The sequence below is a fragment of the Schistocerca gregaria genome, chromosome 8 (genome assembly GCF_023897955.1).
Source record: "Schistocerca gregaria isolate iqSchGreg1 chromosome 8, iqSchGreg1.2, whole genome shotgun sequence".
NCBI classification, from domain to species: domain Eukaryota; kingdom Metazoa; phylum Arthropoda; class Insecta; order Orthoptera; family Acrididae; genus Schistocerca; species Schistocerca gregaria.
In genome coordinates, this window is record NC_064927.1 from 233,735,247 (window position 1) to 233,762,788 (window position 27,542).

Below are 27,542 nucleotides of genomic sequence, written 5' to 3' on the forward strand. Positions count from 1 at the left end.
ATGAAAGATAGTATCCTCTAAAGGAAAATTAAGAAGGTCTTTGGAGAAAAGAGAAGCAGTTGGATGAATATTAAGAGCTAATATGCAAAGCCAGTCCTAAGCAAAGAAGGGAAAGCTGAGAGGAGGAAGAAGTATGCAGAGCGTCTATACAAGAGAGATTAACTTTAAGGTAATATTGTGGGACTGGAAGAGGACTTGGATGAATATGAGATGGAAGGTATGATACTAAGAGAATAATTTGATAGTACACTGAAAGAACTAATTCGAAACAAGGTTCCAGCACTAGACATCAGAACTACTGGCAGTCTTTGGAGGGCTGTACATGACAAAACTCTTCCATCTCGTATACAAGACGTATGACAAAGACGAAATACCCACAGTCTTCAAAAAGAATACAAATTCCAATTCCAAGGAATGCAGATGCCGGCAGGTGTGAATATTATTGAACTTTCAGTTTAATAAGTCATGGTTGCAAAAGAATAGCGCGAGTTCTATACAGAAGGATGGCAAAGCTGATACAAGCCAACCTCGGAGAAGATCAGTTTAGATTCCAGAGAAATGTAGGAACAAGTGAGGCATGACTGACCCCACGACTTAGCTTAGACGTTAGGTTCAGAAAAGACAGACGTACGTTTATAGCGTTTATAGACTTAGAGAAAACTTTTGAGAATGTTGTCTGGTTACTCGCTTTGAAATTCTGAAGATAGTAGGGGAAAAATACGTGGAGCAAAATGCTATTTACAACTTGAACAGAAAAAAAGGTGGCAGTCATAAGAGTTGAGGGGCATGAAAAGGCACCAGTGATTGAAATGGGAGTGAGACAAGGTTGTGGCCTATATCCGTTGTTATTCAATCTGTACATTGATGAGGCAGTAAAGGAAAACAGTTAAAATTCAAGGAGAAGAAATAAAAAGTCTGATGTTTGCCTATGACATTGTAATTCTGTCAGAGGCAGTAAAGGACTTTGAAGAGCATTTGAACTGAATGGACAGAGTCTCGAAAGGATAATATAATATGAACATCAACAAAAGCAAAACAAGGATAATGTAATGTAGTCGTATTAAATCAGGCGATACTGAGGCAATCGAGAAACTTAAAGTAGTAGATGGATTTTGCCAATTTGGGAAGCAAAATAAATTATGATGGCCTAAGTAGGAAGGAGATAAAATGTAGTCTACATTTTTGTAGAACAGAAATTTGCTAATATCGTATATAGACATAAGTGTTACGTTCGTTACTTTTCAGAAAAATCGGAAAAAAGTCAATTGTTTGATTCATCATTATTTGTTCATGTTAAGCTACGCACACTTTATCTTATGAATGGAAGAAACGAAGTTTCTCCGCAAGAAATGTAAAACTTAGATCCATCACATACCTATTTGAAGGCTTACATTTCTTTTCTGGATTTTAAATGAATTACGTAATTCAGTGGTGATGTTGATATAAATAAATATAATTTCATATTGAATTAACCAAATTACATCATAACTATGACTCATAGAAGGGAAGTACGAGGGCTGTTCGGAAAGTAAGGAACGATAGGTCACGAAATGGAAACAACGGCTAGTTACACCTTCCAGCTACTTCTCTACACAGTCGCCGCTCAGACTTACACATCTGTCGTAGCGTTATACCAACTTTTCAATTCCCTCGTTATATAAGACAGCTGACATTGCGTTTCGACAGTTTTCTACTCTGGACTACAGCTCGTTGTCTGTGTCAAAATATTATCTTCATAGCCAGCGGTTCGTTTGAGTAGAGATGAACCTCAGGGGTAGTCAATTGCGGGCTGTATTGTGGGTGCTCAGACACTTCCCATCGGAAACGCTGCAGGGGCATCTTCACTGCCCCTGCACAATGCGGCCGAGAATCGTCGTGTAGAACAATCTGCATGACAGTCATGCGGATAACATAACTTCATGTGAAATCTTTCAACAAGCCCTCATACTTGGCCGGAGGCGCTAATTTCTAGCCATCTTTAAGTTCTCGCTGTGAGCTCAGGACGAAAGACAGACATGATGCTACCGACGGGCTTACTAGACATAGTGCGCAACGCATCTGATTTTCACTGTGGTTTCCATTTCTCGACGGATCGTTCCTTACTTTCCGAATAACCTTCGTAGTTGCCATTCAAAAAACAAAAATGAAACTTTGTGGAATCTTTAATCATAAAATTCCTTCAGATACCTCTGCTGCTGTAATAATGTATGGTAAAAAGAATCTCACATATGACGCACAGCATAGAATATTGACTGAAAATTTTTATTAAATTTCCTTCGCGGAGCAACATAATGAAAAAAATTATTATGTCAATTAGGAGATGATTTCTCTGGATAGCCTTTTTCATGCACATTATGCTAGGTTTTTGGATTTTTATAGTCGCTTACTATTTGGCTGAGGAATGAACAAAAATCGATCTATATGGATGCCAGCAGGTAACAGCTGTTGCATTATTAACGGACCTCACAGCTGACTGATAGCACTATGTTCTGCCTTTAGATACCAGAACTGCAACTTCTGTTTGCTCTGTTCATGCTGTTTTAGGTATAAAAATAAAGCAGCTTCATTTCATTTAATGGTTCGAATCCTGCTGAAATACTGGGATATTTTTTAAAACGTTCCTGAGTAGTGTAGCCCAGGGTTTCTTCACACAAGACGGGAGTTTTGCAGAAAAGAACTATGTTTGGAGTAGTAAGTTTACCACTAAAATTTAAGATTCCATAGTATTGTTTTTCTATATAAATGGAGCCCCTCAAGAAGCTCAATAATGCAAGCAATCTTAATCAGTTTCAAAAAAATTGTGAGCTAGAAGTGTATTTTTTGTATAACATTACTGGATGTGCATATTTTCCTACTATATATAGAGAAAAAGTGTATATGTAGCTTAACTAGTTTAAGACCCTTTTGCCAGGCAGTTATTTGAAATTAATAACTAACTGGGATTTAAATTTTTTGAAAGGTGGGAAGTTTAACTTGAGAACAATATAGAAAGACACTCTTGATACATCTCCTCTGTGCCCCTGTTATGCCAGTATAGCGGCGGTTTGTTCCCTTCTTATCCGACTTGATGCGTGTCCTTATTTGAGAATGGAAAACGAACTTCCGAATCGAAAGACAATCATTTCATGTTAAAAACCGATAAATCCTACTTTCTAAATACTGTAAAGCTCCGAAACTACTCATACGATTTCAAAGAGGTAAACACCTTTGAATTCGTCTCCATGTTAGTAGCATAAAAACCATACGTTGTTAGGAATTTCTCATAATTCATCAGGCCGAAAACTGAATTACTGTAGCTTAAACGGTTCCGTAAATAGTTTAGGGGAACAGCTTAGGAGAATCTAGTTTACGTTTCTGTTGTTTACGTGTGCAGATGGAATGTGTAAGTCATGCTTACTGTATGTGAGTTTCTGCACTATAGGGCTCTCAAAATTTTGTAAATAACATTATTATCACATTTCACGTGCTGTTCAAATCCAAAGGGAAATAACAGATTTGAATGTGTACAAAATTTACTCTGGTTAAAAATCTAACATCTCACCTCCAGTGAAGAAGATGCCATAGTTAGAGAATGCTTGGTGTTTGTTTCTTTGTTAGTGTGAGCATGAAGCGAAGAAAACAGCAGCGGAGACGCATATGTCAATGCAGACATTATTAATTAATTAACGAAACCCATTCTCATATCCAATTAGCACGAGCAGCACTTTCCGTCGTCTCTATCCTAAAGCACTTCACAGTTTCTCGCATGCTGTATATCTCGGTACTGCGCAGCAAACAGCCGATTCATAATGAAAACTAAGCGGGTTTTGCAATATCAGGCAATCTCTCCGCTGAACACGAAATTACCATCAGACCTAGGGCACGGACCTGCTCTGTGTTTCCCATTTTGGAGCACTTTTTTCCAGAAAAGCGGCACGATTAATGTACTCATGTTAACAGCGATAAACACTCTCTATCTCGAGTCAACAGAGCATATGCTAAGCTTAATCATAGGTCTGGATAGCAGAGCTTGCGTATAAATGCGTTGGCCTCTAGCTGTGAGGACTTACTACGGGATTCCCGCCACGCCGTTACGAATGTAATGTTTACCACAGCAGACCGTGCAGTTTTGATTCTCTTCCTAATACTGCCTCACTTTGGCTTCGTCCTAACTTACGGCCCTGGGCCACGTCCTTGTGAAGACGCTTCCAATTGCACTATATCAATTGGAGACACAGGCACGTAAGTATGGCGCTCTTTGCAAAAGTACCCTTATTTATTCAGTACTAGAGTTACTCTTTACCAAAACTACAGTCCGCAGTACCTAAGGAAGCAATAAATAGTACGATTGCTAGTAGTATTGTTAGCATTCGTAGGGAAAGAAACATAAATGAACGTGTGAGAGAGAAACTGAGAGCCAATGACTTCTCTTTGTTCTTTGTTTGTTTGTTTTGTGCGTAATCACATCGTTTAACGTTTGTCCATTGTGTATTTTATATCCTTACAAAATATAAATTGCAATTTGTAGGTAATAAAAATTATTTGACTGCCTAACTTCTGCGCTTCTATGTAATGAAAGCAATTACTTTTGATGCATGCACAGTGTACAAGCACAAACATAAAAAACTATGTAACAGAATGTTTTTCATCACGACCAAAGGTAAAAGTTCCTTGTTATTACTGATAAGTACTGAAGTTGTATACGAATGGCAGTAACATGTTATATATAAGTTCGCCCATTTACTGAAACTACACTACTGGCCATTAAAATTGCTACATCAAGAACAAATGCAGATAATAAACGAGTATTCACAGGACGAAAATATTATACTAGAACTAACATGTGATTACATTTTCACGCAATCTGGGTGCATAGATCCTGAGAAATCAATACCCAGAACAACCACCTCTGGCCGTAATAACGACCTTGATACGCCTGGGCATTTAGTCAAACAGAGCTTGGATGGCGTGTACAGGTACAGCTGCCCATGCAGTTTCAACACGATATCACAGTTCATCAAGAGTGGTGACTGGAGTATTGTGACGAGCCAGTTGCTCGGCCACCATTGACTAGACGTTTTCAATTGATGAGAGATCTGGAGAATCTGCTGGCCAGGGCAGCAGTCGAACATTTTCTGCATCCAGAAAGGCCCGTACAGGACCTGCAACATGCGGTCGTGCATTATCCTGCTGAAATGTAGGGTTTCGCAGGGATCGAATGAAGGGTAGAGCCACGAGTCGTACCACATCTGAAATGTAACGTCCACTATTCAAAGTGCCGTCAAAGCGAACAAGAGGTGACCGACTCGTGTAACCAATGGCACCCCATACCATCACGCCGGGTGATACGCCAGTACGGCGATGACCAATACACGCTTCCAATGTGCGTTCATCGCGATGTCGCCAAACACGGATGCGACCATCATGATGCTGTAAACAGAACCTGGATTCATCCGAAAATGACGTTTTGCCATTCATGCACCCAGGTTCCTCGTTGAGTACACCATCGCAGGCCCTCCTGTCTGCGATGCAGTGTCAAGGGTAAACGCAGCCATGTTCTCCGAGCTGATAGTCCATGTTGCTGGAAACGGAGTCCAACTGTTCCTGCAGATGGTTGTTGTCTTGCTGAAGTCCCCATCTGTTAACTCAGAGATCGAGACGTGGCTGCACGATCCGTTACAGCCATGGAGATAAGATGCCTGTCATCTCGACTGCTAGCGATACGAGGCCGTTGGGATCCAGCACGGCGCTCCGTATTGCCCTCCTGAACCCACCGATTCCATATTCAGCTAACAGTCATTGAATCTCGACCAACGCGAGCAGCAATGTCGCTATACGATAAACCGCAATCGCGATAGGCTACAATCCGAGCTTTAGCAAAGTCGGAAACGTGATGGTACGCATTTCTCCTTCATGCACGAGGCATCACAACAACGTTTCACCAGGCAATGCCGGTCAATTGCTGTTTGTGTCTGAGAAATCGGTTGGAAACTTTCCTCATGTCAGCACGTTGTAGGTGTCGCCACCGGCGTCAACCTTGTGTGAATGCTCTGAAAAGCTAATCATTTGCATATCACAGCATTTTCTTCCAGTCGGCTAAATTTCGCGTCTGTAGCACGTCATCTTGGTGGTGTAGCAATTTTAATGGCCAGTAGTGTATGTTTGGTATGTTTTCCTTTCGCGTTTTTTTTTTAAGTTTACCTATTTTTGAAAACATTCTGTTTTGTAGCGCTGTATGATAAATCTGCATTGTTTCTATTTTTACAACATTCCTCCGTCTCACGTGAAAAATCAACAGTTTTCGAATCAAACGTGAATTAAACATTGGCAGTTTCAATTTTGCTATAAGTAGTAGTTGTTTTGAAGGAACAGACAGCGGGATAACTATATATAACAAAAATACTGCTTGGGTTACGCAGCCCTTTATACAGTGTGTTTCCCGAAGATATGCACATATTTTAATATGTTATTGTACAAGTAAAACAAAAGAGAAAATTTCATGTAAACATAGGTCCACTTATGTTTAGTTACGGAGTTACGGCTAATAAAAGGGTTTGCCTCAAATTTAGCAACTTCGCTGATATGAAGCCATCGCAGGACTGTACGAGGTTGAAGTAAAGCACGATTTCCATTTATTTTGTTGTTATTGGTCTGGTGACTAATGAAACATGTCCCAGAAGTGTATCTGCAGTAGTTTTCCAGAACATCCAGAGAAGCAAAGATTATTATACAATTAAATTTGTTTATTTTCCGTTAAGAATGTAGAAACGTTTATGTCATTGTTGGCTACCGTTGAGTTGTTTCAGTTCTTTCTTAATCTTACAACGAATTAGTTTTCTGTATTGTTGACTGAAAGAACCTAATAACAACAATGTATTTAAGTTCAAAAAAAAATGGTTCAAATGGCTCTGAGCACTATGGGACTTAACAACTGTGGGCATCAGTCCCCTAGAACTTAGAACTACTTAAACCTAACTAACCGAAGGACATCACACACATCCATGCACGAGGCAGGATTCGAACCTGCGACCGTAGCAGTCGCGCGGTTGTATTTAAGTGAAACCACATAGTAACTGTTGTAGTTTGTAGATTATTTGTGAAAAAGGGATGCCTTTCAAATTTACGTCAGAGGAATACGCCAATATGATGTTTGTTTATGGCAAATGCCTGGAAGGTAAAAAAAGAAGCTGGGCTAAGTAGTTAATAAATTAAAAATTTTACGAAATTATTTCTTTGCTTCTCTGGATCTTGTGGAAAACTATTGCACATTCACGTCTGGGACATGTTTTATTAGATTTACCAGATCAATAACAACAAAATAAATGGAAATGGTGCTTTAGCCTCCTACAGTTTTGTAACGGCTTCAAATGAGCGAAGTCGCTAAATTTCAGGCAAAATCTTTTATTAGCCGTACTCCGAAACTAAACATTTGCGGACCTCTGTTTATATCAAATTTTTCTTTAGTTTTACTTGTAAAATAACATATTAAAATATTTGCATATCTTCGGGAATCATCCTGTATACTCTCGCTCATTTCCTAGAAGGTTTCTAGAGAAATCTAATAAGACACTGTTCGCATACTCAAAGAAAACTATCGAAATAAGATAAAGTTCGATGGTATGCAACACACGTAGCGTACAGATAACGCGGTTTCGATCCGACCAAGGCTACGAGGAAAACAACCCAAGTCTACTCTTACGGTAGTCCACCACAACCTACGGTAGTTTTACAGCTCCACTCAGCAGCAGTCGCCGCATTTCTTCTTTTTGCAGTTTTAACTCTTTCGATTAACTCAGTGTCGGGCCTTCTACTTTCCTTATTTTGGTCATTGTCTACTAAGTGCTACTTCCTCTATAATTTTTCATATGTAGCAACTTTTATTTTTCCTCTCTTTCAATCGGATTCCAGTAACGTATTAACTATTACAGATTAGATGAGTGGGTGAACTTTAGAGCAGAGGTTTCCTCTGGTAACAATTTTCTTTATTATTTCTCATATCTTTACATTTCACACATCATGTGTCATATTATTCTCAAAGTCATTCTCATTTCAAGTCTTACTTCTTTACAATACTCTCCGATAAACCTGCTGTATCGTGAACTACTTACTCTGTCCCACATCATTCTCTGATACCAGCAAAGCTTTCTTTTTGTTAAAGATTGCTTTCGTCATTTAATCCCACATTCCTTCCCAAATGGGAAAACATTGTCATTGTTTCTGAACGTACATCTTCAGCAAACTGCAATGATTATCAGATCACAACTATCCTTCATATTTCAAATAAGCAACGTAAATTGACCCAAGTGATGTCGTGGAGAACGGCCGATATTTAGACAGGTGATCACCCTGTCTTTTTCAAGTCACAAATGGAATGACGGGTCACTGCACAAGGTAATTTAAAACCTCGGTGTGCAATGTGAAACCAAAGGTGACCGAAGTTATCGGCAACCGATGTGCGAGTTATCATTAACTATGTCTCTCTCTTGATTAACAAGGGACAGAGTATTTAAGAAAATATCTCGATTTATAAGGCCACCTGCTAATTTCATTTTAACTGCTGCCTTAATAGCACTATCCCAATAGATGGAATTGCATGCCAGAATCTCCGTGTTGTTAAATTCTAAAGGATCACAGGTGCCAAGGCAATGGTGCGCAATAGCAGATATACTCGGCTGTTGTAGATGTGTGTGACGCTTATACTCAGAACACAGTTCCTCCACGGCGCTGATAGTCTGACCGATGTATGACACGCCACAGGTGCAAAAAATACGGTAGACATCCGCCTCATGCTAACCGAGATCATCCTGTACAGGTCCTAAATTGGGCCATTTGCTGGTCAATAATTTCACATCATATTTCCGCAGAGTAGGACCAATCCTGTTGGAAATGTATCCTACGTCAGGCAAGAAGCATTTGGTGCCACCTTCATGTCATCATCACTTAACCTGATTCACAGTGGGTCGACAGCGTAACGCGCTTCTGATCTGCCTTTCGCTATAACCATTCTGCCGAAATGTGTCCTCGAGATGGGCTGCCTCAGCTGACAAACTTTGAGGGTCTGAAATGTGGGCCCTGTGAACCAAGGTACGAAGTACTCACTTCCGCTGAGGCGAATGGTGACGCCTGTCAGCCACTAGATACAAATTACAGGGAGTTAGCTTCCTGTAAATGGCAATTTCCAATGTGTTGTCACCCTTCCTGCTGGCCATTAAGTCAAAGAAGGGAAGAGAAAAATCGTGTAGAATGAGCTCAAATGTTTCTAAACAGTCATTGCTCACTTCATGAGGCTAAACAACTAAAGTTTCGTCTACTCATCCGAAAAAAACACACAAGTTGCAACGTTTACGACTCCAAGGTTCGTTCCTTGAAATACTCTGTAAATAAATTGATAAACATAGGTGACCACGGGCTGACCGTTGCAACTCCATATGTCTGTTCATAGCATCGGTCACTGTATTAAAAGTGAGAGTTGTCGAAATAGGTTCGTTAATTCAACAGCAAACCTAGCCTCAACCAAACGTAACGACTAAGAGAAAGGACGCGACTGAAGAGAGATGACATTAAAAATTACTTAAATACCAATGTCAATCAAAGGCAATCCCTTTAATCGACGTAAAAAATCAGCCAAATTTGAATGAGTGACTTTTTAGTAAGTTTTGAAGTCTCCCTCTCTTATCTCGCATTCCTCTGGTTTATTAAGGATCATTGACGTTATGTTTGGTGTTCAATTAACCAGCTTATTTCGACATGTGTTGACTTTTATTTTTCATTTTCTTCGTGTATTACACAGGGTCAGTCAGCTACTACCGTTCAGTGAAACTGTATACAAAACGAGTAAATATATCTACGTGCTGTGTTCGCTAAGTTCTAGTGTACAATGCCGACAATTTTCTTACGTGCACAAGTAAATTTTTAACTTGTGTTGCTGCATAATTATAAGGCCGGATTGTTTCTCCGTGAGAATGAAGGGAGTCTTAGAAGAGTACTTCAGGGGCATAACAAGTGTAGAACATAACGAAATAATAACAAGATAACAGAATCGGAGAGGACTGTTCAGCCATCAAGAGTAGTGGTCACACCAACATCTGTTTCGTCTCACCAAATGCAAACGATCAGCAAACTCAGGTACAAGTCGTTTCTTTATCTGTGCGATTGAAGCCCATCAGTCTGTGAGCTGCTGTTGTAGCTATCAGACAACCTGATCGTGAAGTTATACAGATTTTGACAATGTATACGATGGTCGGAAAGCATAACGTAAAAGCCATGCAGGCGTTAGTCCACGGGGTTGTTCCACTGGCCGACTGCCGCCGACAGGGCAGTACGAGGAGCGAACTGTGGTGGTGGAACGTATGATCAGCATGTCGCCCGTTCCTCCAGCCGGTACTGGAAGCAGATGAAGCCTGATGATTCCGCTGCTTCTTTATCCAAGTAGCTCCTCATCTGACCTTACGAGGCTCAGTAGAGTCATACCTCATAAAAAGTCTGTGGTTGTGACGGTAATGGAACCCGGCCTCTTCAAAAGCGAAGGCAACGACGCTAACATTTTTTATTTAGTACATATTACTGCCCTATTCTAAACTGATGAAAAATAAGCCAAACAATCAACATGCAAACCACATATTATTTTGGAAGAAAATATGTAAGCAAGACGGTCATAAACATTCAAAATACAGATGCATATACTCGAGATATACCCGAGCTGAGACAGACTGCCCCTATGTATCTAGCTAGATCTCCAAAAGACCATAAAAACTACAAGATAACTTTAAATGCCTTAATTTTAATGTGTGCCACACAATTCACAATTTAAACCACAAACTACACAGTGCCACTTAAACAGAACCAAACACAAATTGTGCTTCAACAATTAGTGTAATTACATCTTTCAGAGAAATTGTACGCATTTCGGCAACACCTTATTACAAAACACCGAAAATGGACCCAAAATATAGTGGTACCTTCACCTCCAGCAGTACATTAACTTCACCCGCTACAGCTTTAAATGAAGAGCACCGTCAAACGTCTTCAAACCTGGCAGTGTTATGAGGGCTTATGTTGCACATTAGAACAGTAAGAACCAGCTGGTAATGTAATTTGACAGAGTTGGAATGTGCCGCTTCTTCTACAATGCCGCTGTTCTTCCTTTAAGCAAGTGCACCATGGATGTGCCGAGCAGGCTGAATATCATTAGCCAGAATGGTCACACGCTCTGCATGGATGGCACCAATCTTTGTGTCTTCAGATAGACCTAACAGGTAGTCTTCACTTGCTTCTTGAAGATCTCCAATTGCAGCTCTCTGAAAGCGCATGTTATTCTTGAAATCGAAGCCAATACTCTCACCAGACGCTCGAAAGATAATCTGCGGATCGGCAATTCAGTTGATTTCTGATAACGTCTGATTTTTCGCAATGCCAGAAGTTCCTGACCACATATCTAGCTTCTTCACAACTCCAGGTGAAGAGGCACTCTTATGGGCCACTTTTGTCGGAACCTGCTTCCTCGGCACTTTTGCACCAGTCCACTTATGCACTGCTTGCTTTGCACGAACCAGCATCAGCGCCGATATCCACCACTCATAACTAACTAACAGGTGACCATTCGGCTGGGGTGGCGATCTGTCAAATAAGTACGAACGCAGAAGTATTGCAGCAAACACCACACCTCAACCACGAAACCAAACAGACTGTATTATTTATGTGCGAGACATTACAGACTGCTTCCAGTGCGTGATCGGCAACCGTTTAAACGAACAATAGCTGATCTTTCCGTTCATTTCTGAGCAATACCTACTCTTCTACTATGCCGAGGGTCAACTTCCCGCCCTTGTACCAACTGTAGCTACTCTGCGGCTTTTCCTGCATTTCGCTACATTTTTACAGCCTTTTGGTTTCTTTGTGTGCAGAAGAATCTCCTGAAAACAACCTCATGGATTGTCTGATGTTATCCACTAGGTCCTTTATACGCTAGGGCTGTTTTATTTCTTCAAGGTCCGATCGGTCGCGAAATTAAAATCACAGTGAAAATCCAATGAAGCTTCGAGCATATGTGTTGCACACTGCCTCTAGTATGCCTGACAATCACCTCACGTTGCACTTTTCAGTGCAGAGGGCGCGTAAAGATGCATATAACAAGTCTCATGCCAAGTGCAAAGTGTGTGCCGTTAATGGGTTTCTTCATACTGAGGGGATCCACCTGATTTCATGTGGTCCACATATTGTAACTATTATCCATGACAGCAAAGTGCAACAATGGTCCTTCTCCATAACAATGCTCGACCGAACACTGCAGTTGCAATAATGACGCTCCCGTAGCGTTTTCGATCGGAAGTATTTGATCACTCACTATAGAACCCGAATTTGGCTCCCTTCGATTTTGGTAAGTTAGTACAACGCTACGACCGAGTGGTGACTATGTAGAGACGTAGATAGAAGGTGCAGCTAAATGCTGCAAATAAGACATTTTTGAATTTCACTGACCGACGTTAAAAGAAAAAAGCACTTTTATACTGTAAACAGTCATGGGCCCTTACATCTGAAGATTTCTCTCCTTTAAGAACGACACCATATGTTCCCTTTCCTAGGAGCTCGTTACTCCAAGCACAACGACTCAAACTGTGCACAATAGGCTCCATGATGCGCAACTTCACTCCCGACGTCCATGGCGAAGTCCGTCTTTGTACCCACGACACCCTGCAGCGCGTTATAGACTGGCCCAACAACATGCCGAATGGACCGCTCAGGATTGCCATTACGCGCTCTTCACCGATGAGTGTCGCATGCGCCTTCAATCAGACAATCGTCGGGCACGTGTATGGAGGCAACCCGGTCAGGCTTAACGCCTTATAGACACTGTCCAGCGAGTGGGGCGGACGTACGCCGCTGGTGGTCATGGAAAGCGCCGCAACGGCTGTACGATACGTGAATGCAATCCTCCGACCGATAGTGCAACCATATCGGCGAGGCATTCGTCTTCATGGACGACAATTAGCGCCCCCATCGTGCACATCTTGCGAATGACTTCCTTCAGGATAACGACATCGCTCCACTAGAGTGACCAGCATGTTCTCCAGACATGAACACTATCGAACATGCCTGGGATAGACTGAAAAGGGCTTTTAATGTACGACGTGATGAACTTGTAGATAGTATACCACGACGAATACAGGCATGCATCAATGCAAGAGGACGTGGTACTGGGTATTAGAGATATTAGAGGTACCGGGGTGTACAGCAATCTGGACCACCACCCCCTGAAGGACTCGCTGTATGGAGGTACAGCATGAAATGTGTGGTTTTCATAGCAGTAAAAAGGACGGATATGAATTTTATGTGGATGTCTATTCTAATTTTCTGTACAGGTTCATGAACTCTCGGAACCGAGGTGATGGGTGTATTCCTGCAAACTGTGGCCTTAAGATTTAATTTGCAAGTTTCACAGCAAGTTTATTAAAAAGTATGTTATATTGCTGTAAACTGTGGCCTTAAGATGTAAATTGCAGGTTTCACCTGATCTTTTGCGTAGCCGTCTCTTTTATTATTAAAAGTATGTTATATTTATTTTAAAATGTAGCCTTAAAATTTAAATTGCCGTATTTATTTCTTAAGTTAAATTTTAACTTTCCAATAAATTGTTATTTGCATGAAATAATAAGCAGTTGATTTGTGGGCCGGGTCCTTCCCGTTTTCCTTGACTCCCAGATTTCCGGTTCAGCAGATAGTTCTTGCAGTTAGTTCCTGTAGTCTGTAGTGGCGTATGCGGTGCAGTCTGAGGATTTTATTTAAGAACTCTAGGGAAAATAACGCCCATAAAGTATTGTTAATGAAATGTGAAATACACAGGGCGAATCAGAACTCCACCGACACACTTCCAGAAGTTGTTCAGGGAGATCTTTGAGTATTTTGGCATAATGGACTCGCTACAAAAGTTAATGTACTTCGCTTGTTTTTTGACCCAATTAGCGTTGTATCTTTACTACACTGAAAGTAGTGTACATTTGTGCAAATGTCAACGGTATGTTCGGAAACCTTGTTGATCCATTCACTCACGGTACCTGTTCTTGACAACTGTAAAGCGCAGTTCGGTATACGCAAACGCCGTCAAACTGCGGCCCGCAGGCCGCATGTGGCGCGAATCAAGGGCCTGCGGTTCTCAGCCGTACCGAGCTAGGTGGCGCAGTGGTTACCACACTAGACTCATATTCGGGAGGACGACGGTTCAATGCCGCGTCCGGCCATCCTGATTTAGGTTTTCCGTGATTTCTCTAAATCGCTCCAGGCAAATGCCGGGATGGTTCCTTTGAAAGGGCACGGCCGACTTCCTCCCCATCCTTCCCTAATCCGATGAGACCGATGACCTCGCTGGTCTCTTCCCCCAAACAAGCACCTTCCCCTCATCTCAGCCGTATTTTATAGTAACGTAAACAGACACGGGACTGGACTCTACTCCCCGTCGCTAGATTCTAACGTGGGTTCTCCTCTAGGCGTGAGGAATAGGATGGTGGGGATGTGTCTACGGGTAGCATAACAACATTTATTGGTCAACTGCAATACTTTGATTGTTGGCGTTCCGGGCGAAGTTTGCTCTTGTCCATCATATTCTCGGCGGCCACGAAGGTGGCTCACACGTGTGGCCACTGCTGCGACTAGCTGCTCTGGCGTAACTGGAATCCGCTGCGTCGGCAGGTGCTCCGTGGCCTTGCTGGGTCGTACCGAGCCGCAGGCCTTTGATCTGATCGCGGCTGAGAGGCGTCGCCGTTGGCGGCGGCGACTGTGGGTCAGGTCTTGAGCGACCATCCCCGGCAGCGGATGTCTGGCGTGGGCAGGCCAGGGTCCTCGGCTCCGGCCCCGGTCACAGTGTTTGGGGAGGCAGCGTCCAGGACGATGGCGCGATTCGCTAAGTAACAACGCGGTCGAATGTGCATCGAGTTGTCGCGACGGACGGTCATTGAAGTGGGTTGTGACGAAAAATAAGAGGATCACAGCTGCAGAAGTCACTGAGGAACGAAATGTTTCACTCGCTGATCCTGTTAGCACCAAAACACGAAGAGAGCTGCAGAAGCAGGGAACTGCGGGCTAGCTGGAATTCCTACACCAACCTTCAGAGATGGAAGTGCCCTTATCAAATAAACGTGGTATTGAAGCAGTAAAACCATAACTGTGGAGCAATGGAAGAAAGTTGTGTGGTCGAATGAGTTATGTTGAACAGTGTATCGAACTTCTAATCCAGTTTGTCCCGTCAGTGAAATAAAGAGAGGGTTTGCTGATAATTTCTGTAACGATATCGTGGTATTCCAAGGTCTCCATGGTTACTCTTTTAAGGTCGCCCTGCTGTCAAGGATTATGAGAATATTTTGGGTGATCACGTTCATGCTATGGTACAATGTTTCTTCCTCATTCGTGATACTATGTCACAAAGCGACAGAGTTCCTGTTCACACAGCTCACAGCGTCCAGAACCGGTTCTCTGAGCACGACATCGAATTTTCGATTGTCCCCTGGGTACCACTGCCACCAGATCTCAATATTATTGAGCCTTTGTGGTCTAATTTGGAGAGTAGGGTGTATGATCGCTTTCCATCTCCATCATCGATACCTTAAATTACATGAGAACTTTTAACATTGCAGTGCGTCAGCAATCGTGAATAATTTAATGATTATAAACAATCCGCCTCGATTGCAAATTGAAAGCGGATGTTGACCAAGGTTTCAGCGCGGATAAGCACGCCTTCTTCGGAACACACTAAGACTACAAACTGCCTTAAGAGGCATGGTCCAACATTAATACAGAACGCCCAAAAGGGCAAAAGACTCACATATAATGTAAAATTAAGTTTGTAGTCTTAGTGTGTTCCGAAGAAGGCGTGCTTATCCTTGCCGAAACCTTGGTCAACATCCGGTTTCAATTTGCAATCGCGGCGGATTCTTTATAATCATTAAATTACCATTATTTTGCAGCAAGATTGGTATAAGACTCCCTTGACAACCTTACAGGACCTTTAGTTATTCATTGCGAGACGACTGGAAGTTACCTTGAATGCCAACACGGTGATACAAAGGTATTAGGTACATTAAAGTATTGTGTTCATGATGTTCCCATATTTTTGTCCATTCCTTCCAAATATTCGTATTTTTTTACCTTCAAAGAAATTTGTGGTGCCATTCCTTTTTAATAAAACGCATTACAGAAGTTGCGCTTATTCAGTCCATTTCTAGTTGACGCAAGTGCCCAATGAGATTATCGTCTTTCTCACATCCCCCGGGTCAGGGATTTTCTCTGCCTCGTGATGGCTGGGTGTTGTGTGATGTCCTTAGGTTAGTTAGGTTTAAGTAGTTCTAAGTTCTAGGGGACTGATGACCATAGATGTTAAGTCCCATAGTGCTCAGAGCCATTTTTTTTCACATCCCCCGTGGTACCATTGAGCGCTTCGGCAATTTTCTGCCAATTACATTTCTCTTTCTTCAGCATTTGTGCTGTTGATCTCTTGGCTCCCAAAAACACGTATGACATATAGGGTGGTCGGAAATTTCCGTTACAAACGTCTAGATAGAGGATAGTGAGTACAGAACATTTTGAATAGGAACCCATGTCCGGAATCGTATCGTTTCCGTTCTACGACAGTTTCAATTCAGAAGTGTACCTCGTCAACGTCTGCTTAGGGCAAGAGAAACGTTTCAGAATTCCCTGTCCCGGTAGGTAACAGGGTAGACACGATGTCCGCTTTGCTGTGAGACCGAGTCAATACCTGTGCATCACCGACAGAGGAAACATGGTGCAGTACACGTTTGCGGAATACACAGACATGCTCCTTGTGTATGGCGAAGCTGGAGGTAACGGAAGAGCAGTTAGTCGGCTGTATCACAAACGTTTTCCACACAGTCACAGTCCATGGCACAAACTGTTTGCCCAAGTTACACAACGGCTACGAGAAACGGGAACCTTCACCGTGAGGAGGCAGGACTGTGGTGCTCCACGGCGACACCGCACTCCCGAATTTGAAGAAGGTGTACCGCGTCCCATTGAAGATAGCCCGTCAACGAGTTCGCGAACAATTGCGCGTGCACAGTACCGTCTTGGACGTCCTGCAAGAGCAACAATTACATCCATACCACTTACAAGGGGTACACACTGTGGGTCCAGCAGACATTCCACAAAGCGGTGCCTTCTGCACATGGTTCCTGCACCGTTGCATCGACGCGTCCCTGTTTCCACGTCGAGTTCTCTTCACAGATGAATGTAGGTTCACAAGGGATTGTGTTCTAAATGCTCGAAATAGCCATGTCCGGGCGGCCGAAAACACTCATGTCACGCATTTTCAGGGATTTCAAGACAGGCTGGGAATTAACGTGTGGGCAGGTATTCTGGACGGTCATGTGATTGGACCATACCTCCTTCGAGCCAAGCTCACGGGTCCCGCATACTTAGTCTTCCTACGACACATAATGGACCCGTCCTTGGAAGCTGTGCCATTGAATGACCCTAAGGAAATGTGGTTTCAGCACTACCTCACTTTTCACTGGCTGCCGGGAGACATCTCAACAGACGGTATGGTGAAAGATGGATAGGCCGTGATGGTCCAACTGCGTGGCCGCCACGATCGCCGGATTTAACCCGTATGGACTACAACTTGTGGGGTCGTGTGAAGAGCCTAAAGCCGGCCGCGGTGGTCTCGCGGTTCTAGGCGCTCCGTCAGGAACAGCGCGACTGCTACTGTCGCAGGTTCGAATCCTGCCTTGGGCACGGATGTGTGTGATGTCCTTAGGTTATGTTAGGTTTAAGTAGTTCCAAGTGCTAGGGGACTGATGACCGCAGATGTTAAGTCCCATAGTGCTCAGAGACATTTGAACCATTTTTTGAAGAGCCTAATTTATGATACTCCTGTAGAGACAGAGGAAGATCTCCTGTAACAAGTTGTGTCCACTGCACAAGACACTGAAGAGACACCGTGTGGCATGGAGAGAGTGTACCAGAACATGCTTCGGAGGTACAATGTGTGTAACAACGTTGGTGGTCGTCACATCGACCCGCTGTTGTAATGCATCGGTACGTTGCGCCTGGTGCCGTAGGGATTCGGTTCTTGTTGTTGTCGACTAATGTAAACCATAAAACGTAAGTTGTAATGCAAATGCGTAGGTAAAATAACGGAACGAGTCAGAATTCTTTTCAAATGGATTGCAACAACTGTACTGGGTCACGCCTAAGTACATTCCTCACTTGGGTGTGGATGAGAAAATCATCTGCGTTGAAACTGTCGTAGAACGGAAACGACGCGTTTCCGGACACGGATTCCTATTCAAAATGTTATGTACGCACTACGCTCTGCATGTCCTAGAAGTTTGTAACGGGAATATCCGACCACCCTGCATATACTCTCCTGCCATCAACATTACATTCTTTTCGGACCACACAATAGCGCACGCAGCTCATGTCACAACAAAAATACTTCTCATGCAACCAAGCAGACGAATCCTGTGTGTACTGCAAACATCGTGGCGGGCAGAACGCGAACTTCCATGGATTGTTCGCTAAACGACCGACGACTATTGGAAGACGAACGAGCACAAGTGAATGAGAAGTGAACAAACCGAATGCTGTTCTCTGGCTCTCGGCTACTGTGTACAGAAAAGAATCTGGTTCACTGATGCCCGTTCGATTGCGTTCGTTCCATTGTATGCCAGGTTTGACTAGTCACTTGCTACAAACACGTCATTTTATTATAGGAGTGTCAGCAGCAATCTCAGCAGCTTGTACATATGACATCTGGTGCCGACGCTATAAACCAAGCTGAAAATATTGCCCGCTTACTACGCTAACCATTACATGACATGTTTGCCGCTAGGACTTGATTTCTCGTGTGGCGCATTCGCGCAGCGCACTTTCCTGGCAGCCTCTGACGGCGGGCGCGTCGTGCAGCCACTATAGTCTCTCAGAGACCTTTCTCTGAACACAGGACGCCGAGTCACGATGCCGACGGGCAGAAGCCGCCGCTTGCCTGCGCTTCACCAGCCGCCAAGCAGAGAAGCTCCGGCTGGGCCTCCATGTTCGGTGGCGTTTTCGCCATCGGGATGTATGCAACCGCCTAACTTCTGGGCACCGTCAATGCATTTCTTCTCCCCGCCGATGCTTCTCCTTATGCTTCTTCTCGGTAAGTTCCTAGTCAATTAAATTGATCTTTCTAAAAGTATTTTTTTTTTCGTCGACTATTGCAATTTATTTACACTACATATAGATTGTCTCCCAAATTCTGTTTTCCAGAAACCGGTTTCGCAGTTGTTCATGTACATTCACATCTACTAGCGGAACGTGCTTGAATATTAGCGGTATTCGAACCACTTTGACAATGGCCAAGGGTTACTTTGTCATTTCTTTGTGGCTGTATACCAGGATGTCCTGTAAACTGTATCCCGGCCGCTGTGACCGAGCGGTTATAGGCGCTTCAGTCGGGAACCATGCGGCTGCTACGGTCGCAGGTTCGAATCGTGCCTTGGGCATGGATGTGTGTGATGTCCTTAGGTTAATTCTAAGTCTAGGGGACTGATGAGCTCAGATGTTAAGTCCCATAGTGCTTAGAGCCAATTTTTTGTGAACTGTACGCACAGAAATTTGCGCCCAGAGGTGGTCGAGAAGAGGCCCAGTAATATCTCTGTCTGGTCCGCAACTTGTCCGGCAGGTAGATGAGCCAAGGACTCTTACGTATTGTACTGATGAAAGACAGCTGGATGTCTTCGAACAAGAACTATAATGCCCAAAAATTTTAAAATCCGAAACGATAATAGTTAATTTTACTTTCTGTCACACGCCGTGAAAAAATTTTTAATTGATTGGCGACTCCATGGAATGCTGCGTGGACAACGACCATATATGTTAAATTAAAAGGAGGTCAACGTTTTGATCTTTTATTGATAGCAGAATCGATTTTTGATCGCATGGTGGCCATCTACAGTGCTAGAAGTTAAAAATTTTTACATAGCGATCAGTGAGTAAAAACAAAAGCCACAAATACACCTGGGTATAAACTAACTGTTGGAAAGAACATACCTGTACAAATTAAACTCAGACACTGGTATCAAGTTATCAGTAACCAAAACTGAGAAGCGATCACAAAAACTGAAGCCGCTGTTTACATTCACCAATACAGCAGACCTCGGTGTGACAGGGTCTTGGAACGCCCTCTAGGTGGCGTGTGTCGCGTGAAGACTTAACAATTCCTTATTTGCCTAGAGATTACCACGAAATACCAACGTGCTCTTTCAAATCATTAATTGAATATTTCAATTTTAAAAATTGTAGATCAATAAACGCATAGCAAAAAAAAAGACAAGGAGGAATGCAAATCTTGCCAACATACGCTAGGGTGTTATTTTCAAACAACTTAAAAAACATGTCAGAATAAAAATCAACAGGTGAAGTTATATGGTGTCAGATTACAGGACTAGAAAAGAAGAAAAATATACAGATAACGTGACAGCAAATATAACATAAATTTGTTATAACACAGTAACCGCCATCTGGCGTAGGGAGTCAGAGATACAAGGTTCTTAATTTACGTAAAATATTACATTGAGACCAGTAAGTCAAATACACAAATGTAATTATTATACAATATATGTCACAATACAGCAATTCAAAATGCCATGAAACTCATTACGTGTTACAAAAAAAATTTTAAAGGGTGCAGATTACCAATTTTTATCGTATTTAACGACGTGATGAAACACACATCATTTATCCCGTTGGGACATGTGAACACTTTGTATAAATTAAAAAGTCATCGTAATAATGGAAGCAGAATGTTTTAAAAGCACATTGTGGATGCACAGATCGTTTAGCGGATTCGTGAGTGAAAACTACTGTTACAAATTTCAAAGAATAAATTATATGTTGGATAGAGACAAGTGTACGAAATACGCTAGCTTAGTAGATACTTCCACTATCACACCTGTTATTTACAGAAAAAATTTATCATGTGATACAAACAGTGTTCTCTTTAAAGTATAAAAGCTTTGTCCCAAATAAATACTTCGCAATTAAGTTATACTCATTTTTTGAACAAGCACTCGGTCAGAACCCATCATACCTTTACAGTTGATAAAACAGAAATGAAAACTCTCAAACAAACGGTTTCGGATACTCATATAAAGGAGATAATTTTATTACGTGTCTTATTCCCAAATAAATACATCGCGCTCACGTTGTTTTTACTCACTGATCGCTATGTAAATTAAAAAATTTTACTTCCATCACTGAAGATGATCACCATGTGATCGAAAATCGATTCTGCTATCAATAAAACATCAATATTACATCCAACCCTGACCTCCTTTTAATTTAAAATTTTTAATTATGACTGGATCTTCAGAAACTGCAATGGAAAACATAAGAAACAAATTATAGTAACGTAATTTAAAAATCGCGTGCGTTCTGTACTGCAAGTCATGAAAACAATTTTCTTCATAATTATAACTTTATAATTACCATTATAATCGTCATTATTTTCAAGTGGTATATGACAATTATAAAATTGTACATTAATAAGACACTCTTTAAAAGGACATGCATCGCACAATGACTTATGTAATAGCAAACACACAACTTTTTAAGGTGGCAACGCATAATATGAGCTTTCAACTTAGAACAGACCGTGGGCCATGAAAGGCGGGAAAGTAGGATTTAAACGTTAAAACAACTACAACAAATGAAATACGCGTATATAAGTGGGTCTGACGTCATGTCGACCTTCTTCCGGGAGCAGGACATTTACGTTGCTATCATTTGCATGGCTACCTAACGCGGTTCGGAGAGAAAGGAACAGCACCTTGTTATGCTTCCAGTGGACGAGGACTCAGCGTACAACTAGGTCGTGACTTAGGGTGCAGGTACAAGGGCGTTGCTGTAACGTATGTGCAGCGTAGCACGACTCGGCTTGCAATTTACTTGCTACGTTTAGATTGGCTCCCAAATCCTGTTTTCCAGAGCAGAACAGAAAATTTCGACGATCTGCCACGAATAGAAATTATACAAGTAGCCATCCCCAAAATTGGTACATTTCGTATCCAAAATTCAGGGTTTCCGGGATTTCCTCAGGAACCACCTATGGACAAATGGTCCCTTTGTGAGCTGTCTAAGGTCACCGGAGACCATACCCAATACAAAAGAACCAACCGATTTGCTCAATTTGCTTTGGCCGGCGAAAGTGTGTAATGTTTAAATTTCGACCCTGTACTGTAGATACACAATGTGCGCTCGTTCTTACGACAGATACACAAGTAGTCGCTTGGCCCAGGGCTATCCAAAACACTTGATGTTATGAACAGAACTCCGAAATATAACCCCTTAAAAACCCATTTTAACGTGTGGCTTTCTGGAACATACCGCCGATTTATTCACCTGTTTATGCGCAATGCGTTACATTAGTTTACATTTACTTTCAGCTGTCAGATTCTGCGCAAATCGTTGTTTTCCCACAGACCTTGTTGCACTTCGCTACTGTCTGTTGGTCTTGCAGAAGTAAGACTGTCGCTTACTTTTCGAGACTTTTGCTCACTACATTTCCCCTTTCTACATTAAATATATATTTACATATTATATACGGTTAAAAATGTATAACCTACGTCAGTCTTAATGTTTATTAGTATATTGTGTAAAAATTTGAAATAAATTAGTGAAGAACTTTTCAAGGTTTTTGTTAATAATGTTAAACAATGATTTGCCTTTATATAGTAAAAAAAAGTGACACATACTTTGAGAGGTGGCAGCAGTCATCGAAAGAAGAAAAATAAATCCAGTAAAAATGAGTCCGGAAACGCATACTTTCCGAGATCAATACGTCGTTATAGGAAGGGCTGTGAGTCAGTTGATTACGGATATTAGCACAGTCATACCATTGGCGCTCCGTGAAATTTTCCGGCAAGGTATTATGATGTCTTACTCACAGCACTCTACCTATCATTACGTGATCTGCAGTCAGTTGTGTGGTTCGAATCGTGTTGTAGGCCACATTAGTTTTCGTCATGTTTGTGTGACTTACTGTACAGTACTTTCGATCCTGGTGTTTTACTTTCTTCCAAACACATGTTTACTGTTATTGCTCTGTTTGTATGTACAAATGCTGTAGCACAAATTACATCTTTTCTCTTCCGCCATTCTTAAGGAATGGAAGCCTACTACTAGACAAGGGAAATGGTGAATATGACATTGTGCTATGGTTTAGCAAACGGACGTAGCCTATGTCTTCTAGCTGAAAAGAACCACAGCGCAGAGTGCCCTCTGATACGCTGTTCGGTAGACTTGTCCAGCATCTAAGGGACACAGGTGCACTTGCACCCCACACGGTCCGCAAGCCTGAGCTGGAGGATCGTGTGCTACGTTCAGTGGAAGAAACCCCTGGGACCAGCGTGCGACGATTAGCAGCAGCAGGAGAAGACGGGCCTCACTCTCTTATTTGGTGGGTACTTCATGAACAAATGCTGTACACGTATCATCCACAGCGTGTTCAGTCCCTAAGGCCACAGGATCATCATGGTAGACGGCGGATCTGTCAATGGCTGCTGCTAAAGCGTGCACAGATCCACTGCTCACATTTAAAATCTTATTTACCAATGATGCAACGTTCACAAGAGGTGGACTTGTGAACTTCCATAACCAACATGTACGGGCAGACGTAAATCTCCTAGCGGTTCAGGGAAGATGGCATAAACAGCGATTCTCAGTCAGCGTATGGACAGGCGTACTTGGCGATAGGTTAATAGGATCATATATGCTACGACAAAGGTTAATTGGGGCTCATTTTCTGAACTTTCTAATTAATGTATTGCCTACCTTGCTGGCGGCTGTGCCATTGCAGCAACGAAAACAAATGTGGTTCATGCATGATGGTGCACCAGAACACTTTCGTCACACGCTGGCCTGCTCGCTCTCCTACGTCTTTTGTTATGGAAACACTTTAACGAATTCGTTTACGCCACGCCAGTCAGCGATGTGTGGGCACTACAGTTGTAAGTAGGCTATTTACGTTTTTATGTTGGTAACGTCACGTAGCGCTTTGTATGAAAATCACTGACTGTGCTGTGTGCAGTCTGTGGCTGGTTGGCAGTGTTGGAATATTCGCTATTGTAGTGTTGGGCAGTTGGATGTTAATAGCGCGTAGCGTTGCGCAGTTGGAGGTGAGCCGCCAGCAGTGGTGGATGTGGGGAGAGAGATGGCAGAATTTTGAGATCGGACGATCTGGACGTGTGTCCATCAGAAAGAGTAAATTTGTAATACTGGCTATCATGAACTGATATATATATATATTTAGCTGGAAGTATTGGCACTCGCTGTATTGCAGTAGTCCGAGTAACGAAGATTTTTGTGAGGTAAGTGATTCATGAAAGGTATAGGTTATTGTTAGTCTGGGCCATTCTTTTACAGGGATTATTGAAAGTCAGATTACGTTGCGCTAAAAAATATTGTGTGTAATTTAGTGTTGATCAGAATAAGTAAAGAGCGAAATATCTGAGTACGTTCAGTCCTGCTCAGCTGTTTGAAAATCAAATAACGTAAAGGGTTTATCAGCACAGTCATTCACAAATTTTTCTAAGGGGGTGTTTCACAGTGTCACGTATTCAAAGTGTGTCAGCAGGTACAACAACTGGGTAGGTCATGAAGGGACGCCACGTCGAACACCTCCTGTAAACAAGTGTTTATTGCAGAAACAAGCCATGTTTATTGGACTTATTTTTCCTGTTTCGATGAGTACTACCACCTCTCAAAGCATTCGAGACTTTTTTCGAACACCCTGTAGATACATACTGACTCCTGAGAACTGCTGAGTATATTCACAGTGGATCTTGCTTTCCAAAAAAGGCTTGACAGACTATCATTTCTGCAGAGCTCAAAACGACTTCTTTTTTTCCAGGGGCACGTGGCCGAATGCAGGCAGCGTCTAGGATGATGCCTTGGACGCTGCGTTCACACATGAGGCCCGCTCCGCCGGTGCACATCGGCCGACGCCCTGGATCGCTTCTGTTTCATCTGCTGCGCCACTTCATGTCGTCGTACCCAAAATGTGCAGCTTAGAAGCCGCTAGCAGTTGTTTGCATAGTCGGTTCGCTAGCCACAATGGACTTGATCACTGTAGTTTTAGTAGATTTTAATAAATCGCTTACAGAGTAAACTTTCCGTAATAATATTCATCCACTTCCAAGTGCACCTATAAAAGAAGTGTATGTATGTACTGACTTATTTAATTTTATACAGTCTCCATCAAACTTTCGTAAGAATATTGTCTGTGCAGTCACGTAGATGGGAAGGGGAGACAAAGGCGAGAATCACTTCAGTAGAAAAGCTCTTACATCCAAGTTATTGACAGATATAACATTCAAGAAAATGGGAAAGCAACCGGAGGCTTTCTAAGGTGAGTAGCAGTTTCACCTTAAGAGATATAAAAGCACCACAAGGCAGCTCCGACTTTTGCATGATTACAGAAACAACACTTGAGAAATATCAAAAGATTTTTTATGATTTTTTGACCCAAAAAAGGCATTCGACAACGTAAAATGTTGCAAAATTCCTCAGAAAAGTAGGAATAAGGTATGGAGAAAGACGGGAAGCATGTAGAAGACTAATAACGATTGAAGATGCTAGCATTAGGAAGCGCTATGGCAATGGTGCACAAATTCCTAAAATGAACTGCTGGGACAGTGCAATGTAAGGAAGTGAATCATGGTATCTGGGAAAAAAGCGAAGTGTTTGAGATTTGTTGATACAGAAGTATATTAAAAATTAATCTGAGTGATAAGATATAAAATGAAGAGGTTCCCCGCAGACAAAACGAATAGCAACCTCATTAACAATTTCAGAATGTTCAACGGTGCAACAAGGGTAACTACAACAGTTTTAGCAATTTCTGCCAAAAAATTGCAAAAGACTTATCAATAGTTTAAAAAAGAGAGAAATAGAAAACCAAAGTAGGTATTAAAATTATTCATACACCAAGCTAAAATGGAAATTCTCTAACTTCCAGCCATTACTTAGAATGAATTTTAAAGACACTTTTCCAAGGATACTCACATCAGTCTCGATGCCACACAAAAATAAATGGAAAACGCAACTATTCAAAAGTCCTTCTAGACAATTACGTAGCTCATTTGCACGAAAAGGAATCATTGTACGCATAATACTTAAAATTTGTGCCTTGAGTACGAAAGGATTTGAACAGAGTACCGATTATTGCAAAAGGTCATCTAATGACAAATTAATATATGATATTAAATATGAAACATTATAATTTTGTTTGCCAAGAACCGGATTACGGCAGCCTACTATTTCAGGTGAAAACAGAATCCAGTTGCCACATCAAGATGGTCTGAGAAGCCGAAAACCGATTCGTAACAAATAAGTCATACACTCCTGGAAATTGAAATAAGAACACCGTGAATTCATCGTCCCAGGAAGGAGAAACTTTATTGACACATTCCTGGGGTCAGATACATCACATGATCACACTGACAGAATCACAGGCACATAGACACAGGCAACAGAGCATGCACAATGTCGGCACTAGTACAGTGTATATCCACCTTTCGCAGCAATGCAGGCTGCTATTCTCCCATGGAGACGATCGTAGAGATGCTGGATGTAGTCCTGTGGAACGGCTTGCCATGCCATTTCCACGTTGCGCCTCAGTTGGACCAGCGTTCGTGGTGGACGTGCAGACCGCGTGAGACGACTCTTCATCCAGTCCCAAACATGCTCAATGGGGGACAGATCCGGAGATCTTGCTGGCCAGGGTAGTTGACTTACACCTTCTAGCGTACGTTGGGTGGCACGGGATACATGCGGACGTGCATTGTCCTGTTGGAACAGCAAGTTCCCTTGCCGGTCTAGGAATGGTAGAACGATGGGTTAGATGACGGTTTGGATGTACTGTGCACTATCCAGTGTCCCCTCGACGATCACCAGAGGTGTACGGCCAGTGTAGGAGATCGCTCCCCACACCATGATGCCGGGTGTTGGCCCTGTGTGCCTCGGTCGTATGCAGTCCTGATTGTGGCGCTCACCTGCACGGCGCCAAACACGCATACGACCATCATTGGCACCAAGGCAGAAGCGACTCTCATCGCTGAAGACGACACGTCTCCACTCGTCCCTCCATTCACGCCTGTCGCGACACCACTGGAGGCGGGCTGCACGATGTTGGGGCGTGAGCGGAAGACGGCCTAACGGTGTGCGGGACCGTAGCCCAGCTTCATGGAGACGGTTGCGAATGGTCCTCGCCGATACCCCAGGAGCAACAGTGCCTAATTTGCTGGGAAGTGGCGGTGCGGTCCCCTACGGCACTGCGTAGGATCCTATGGTCTTGGCGTGCATCCGTGCGTCGCTGCGGTCCGGTCCCAGGTCGACGGGCACGTGCACCTTCCACCGACCACTGGCGACAACATCGATGTACTGTGGAGACCTCACGCCCCACGTGTTGAGCAATTCGGCGGTACGTCCACCCGGCCTCCCGCATGCCCACTATACGCCCTCGCTCAAAGTCCGTCAACTGCACAAACGGTTCACGTCCACGCTGTCGCGGCATGCTACCA

General features: G+C 42.7%; 1 long non-coding RNA gene across 1 annotated transcript; it reads left to right on the forward strand.

The window, feature by feature from the left end:
- Nucleotides 1-4,051: 4,051 nt before the first annotated feature.
- LOC126284447 (uncharacterized) lies at nucleotides 4,052-25,129 on the forward strand. The gene is made up of 3 exons (XR_007551481.1): nucleotides 4,052-4,221; nucleotides 18,926-19,120; nucleotides 24,872-25,129. It is a non-coding gene; the product is annotated as an uncharacterized LOC126284447 (long non-coding RNA).
- The last annotated feature ends 2,413 nt before the right edge of the window (nucleotides 25,130-27,542 follow it).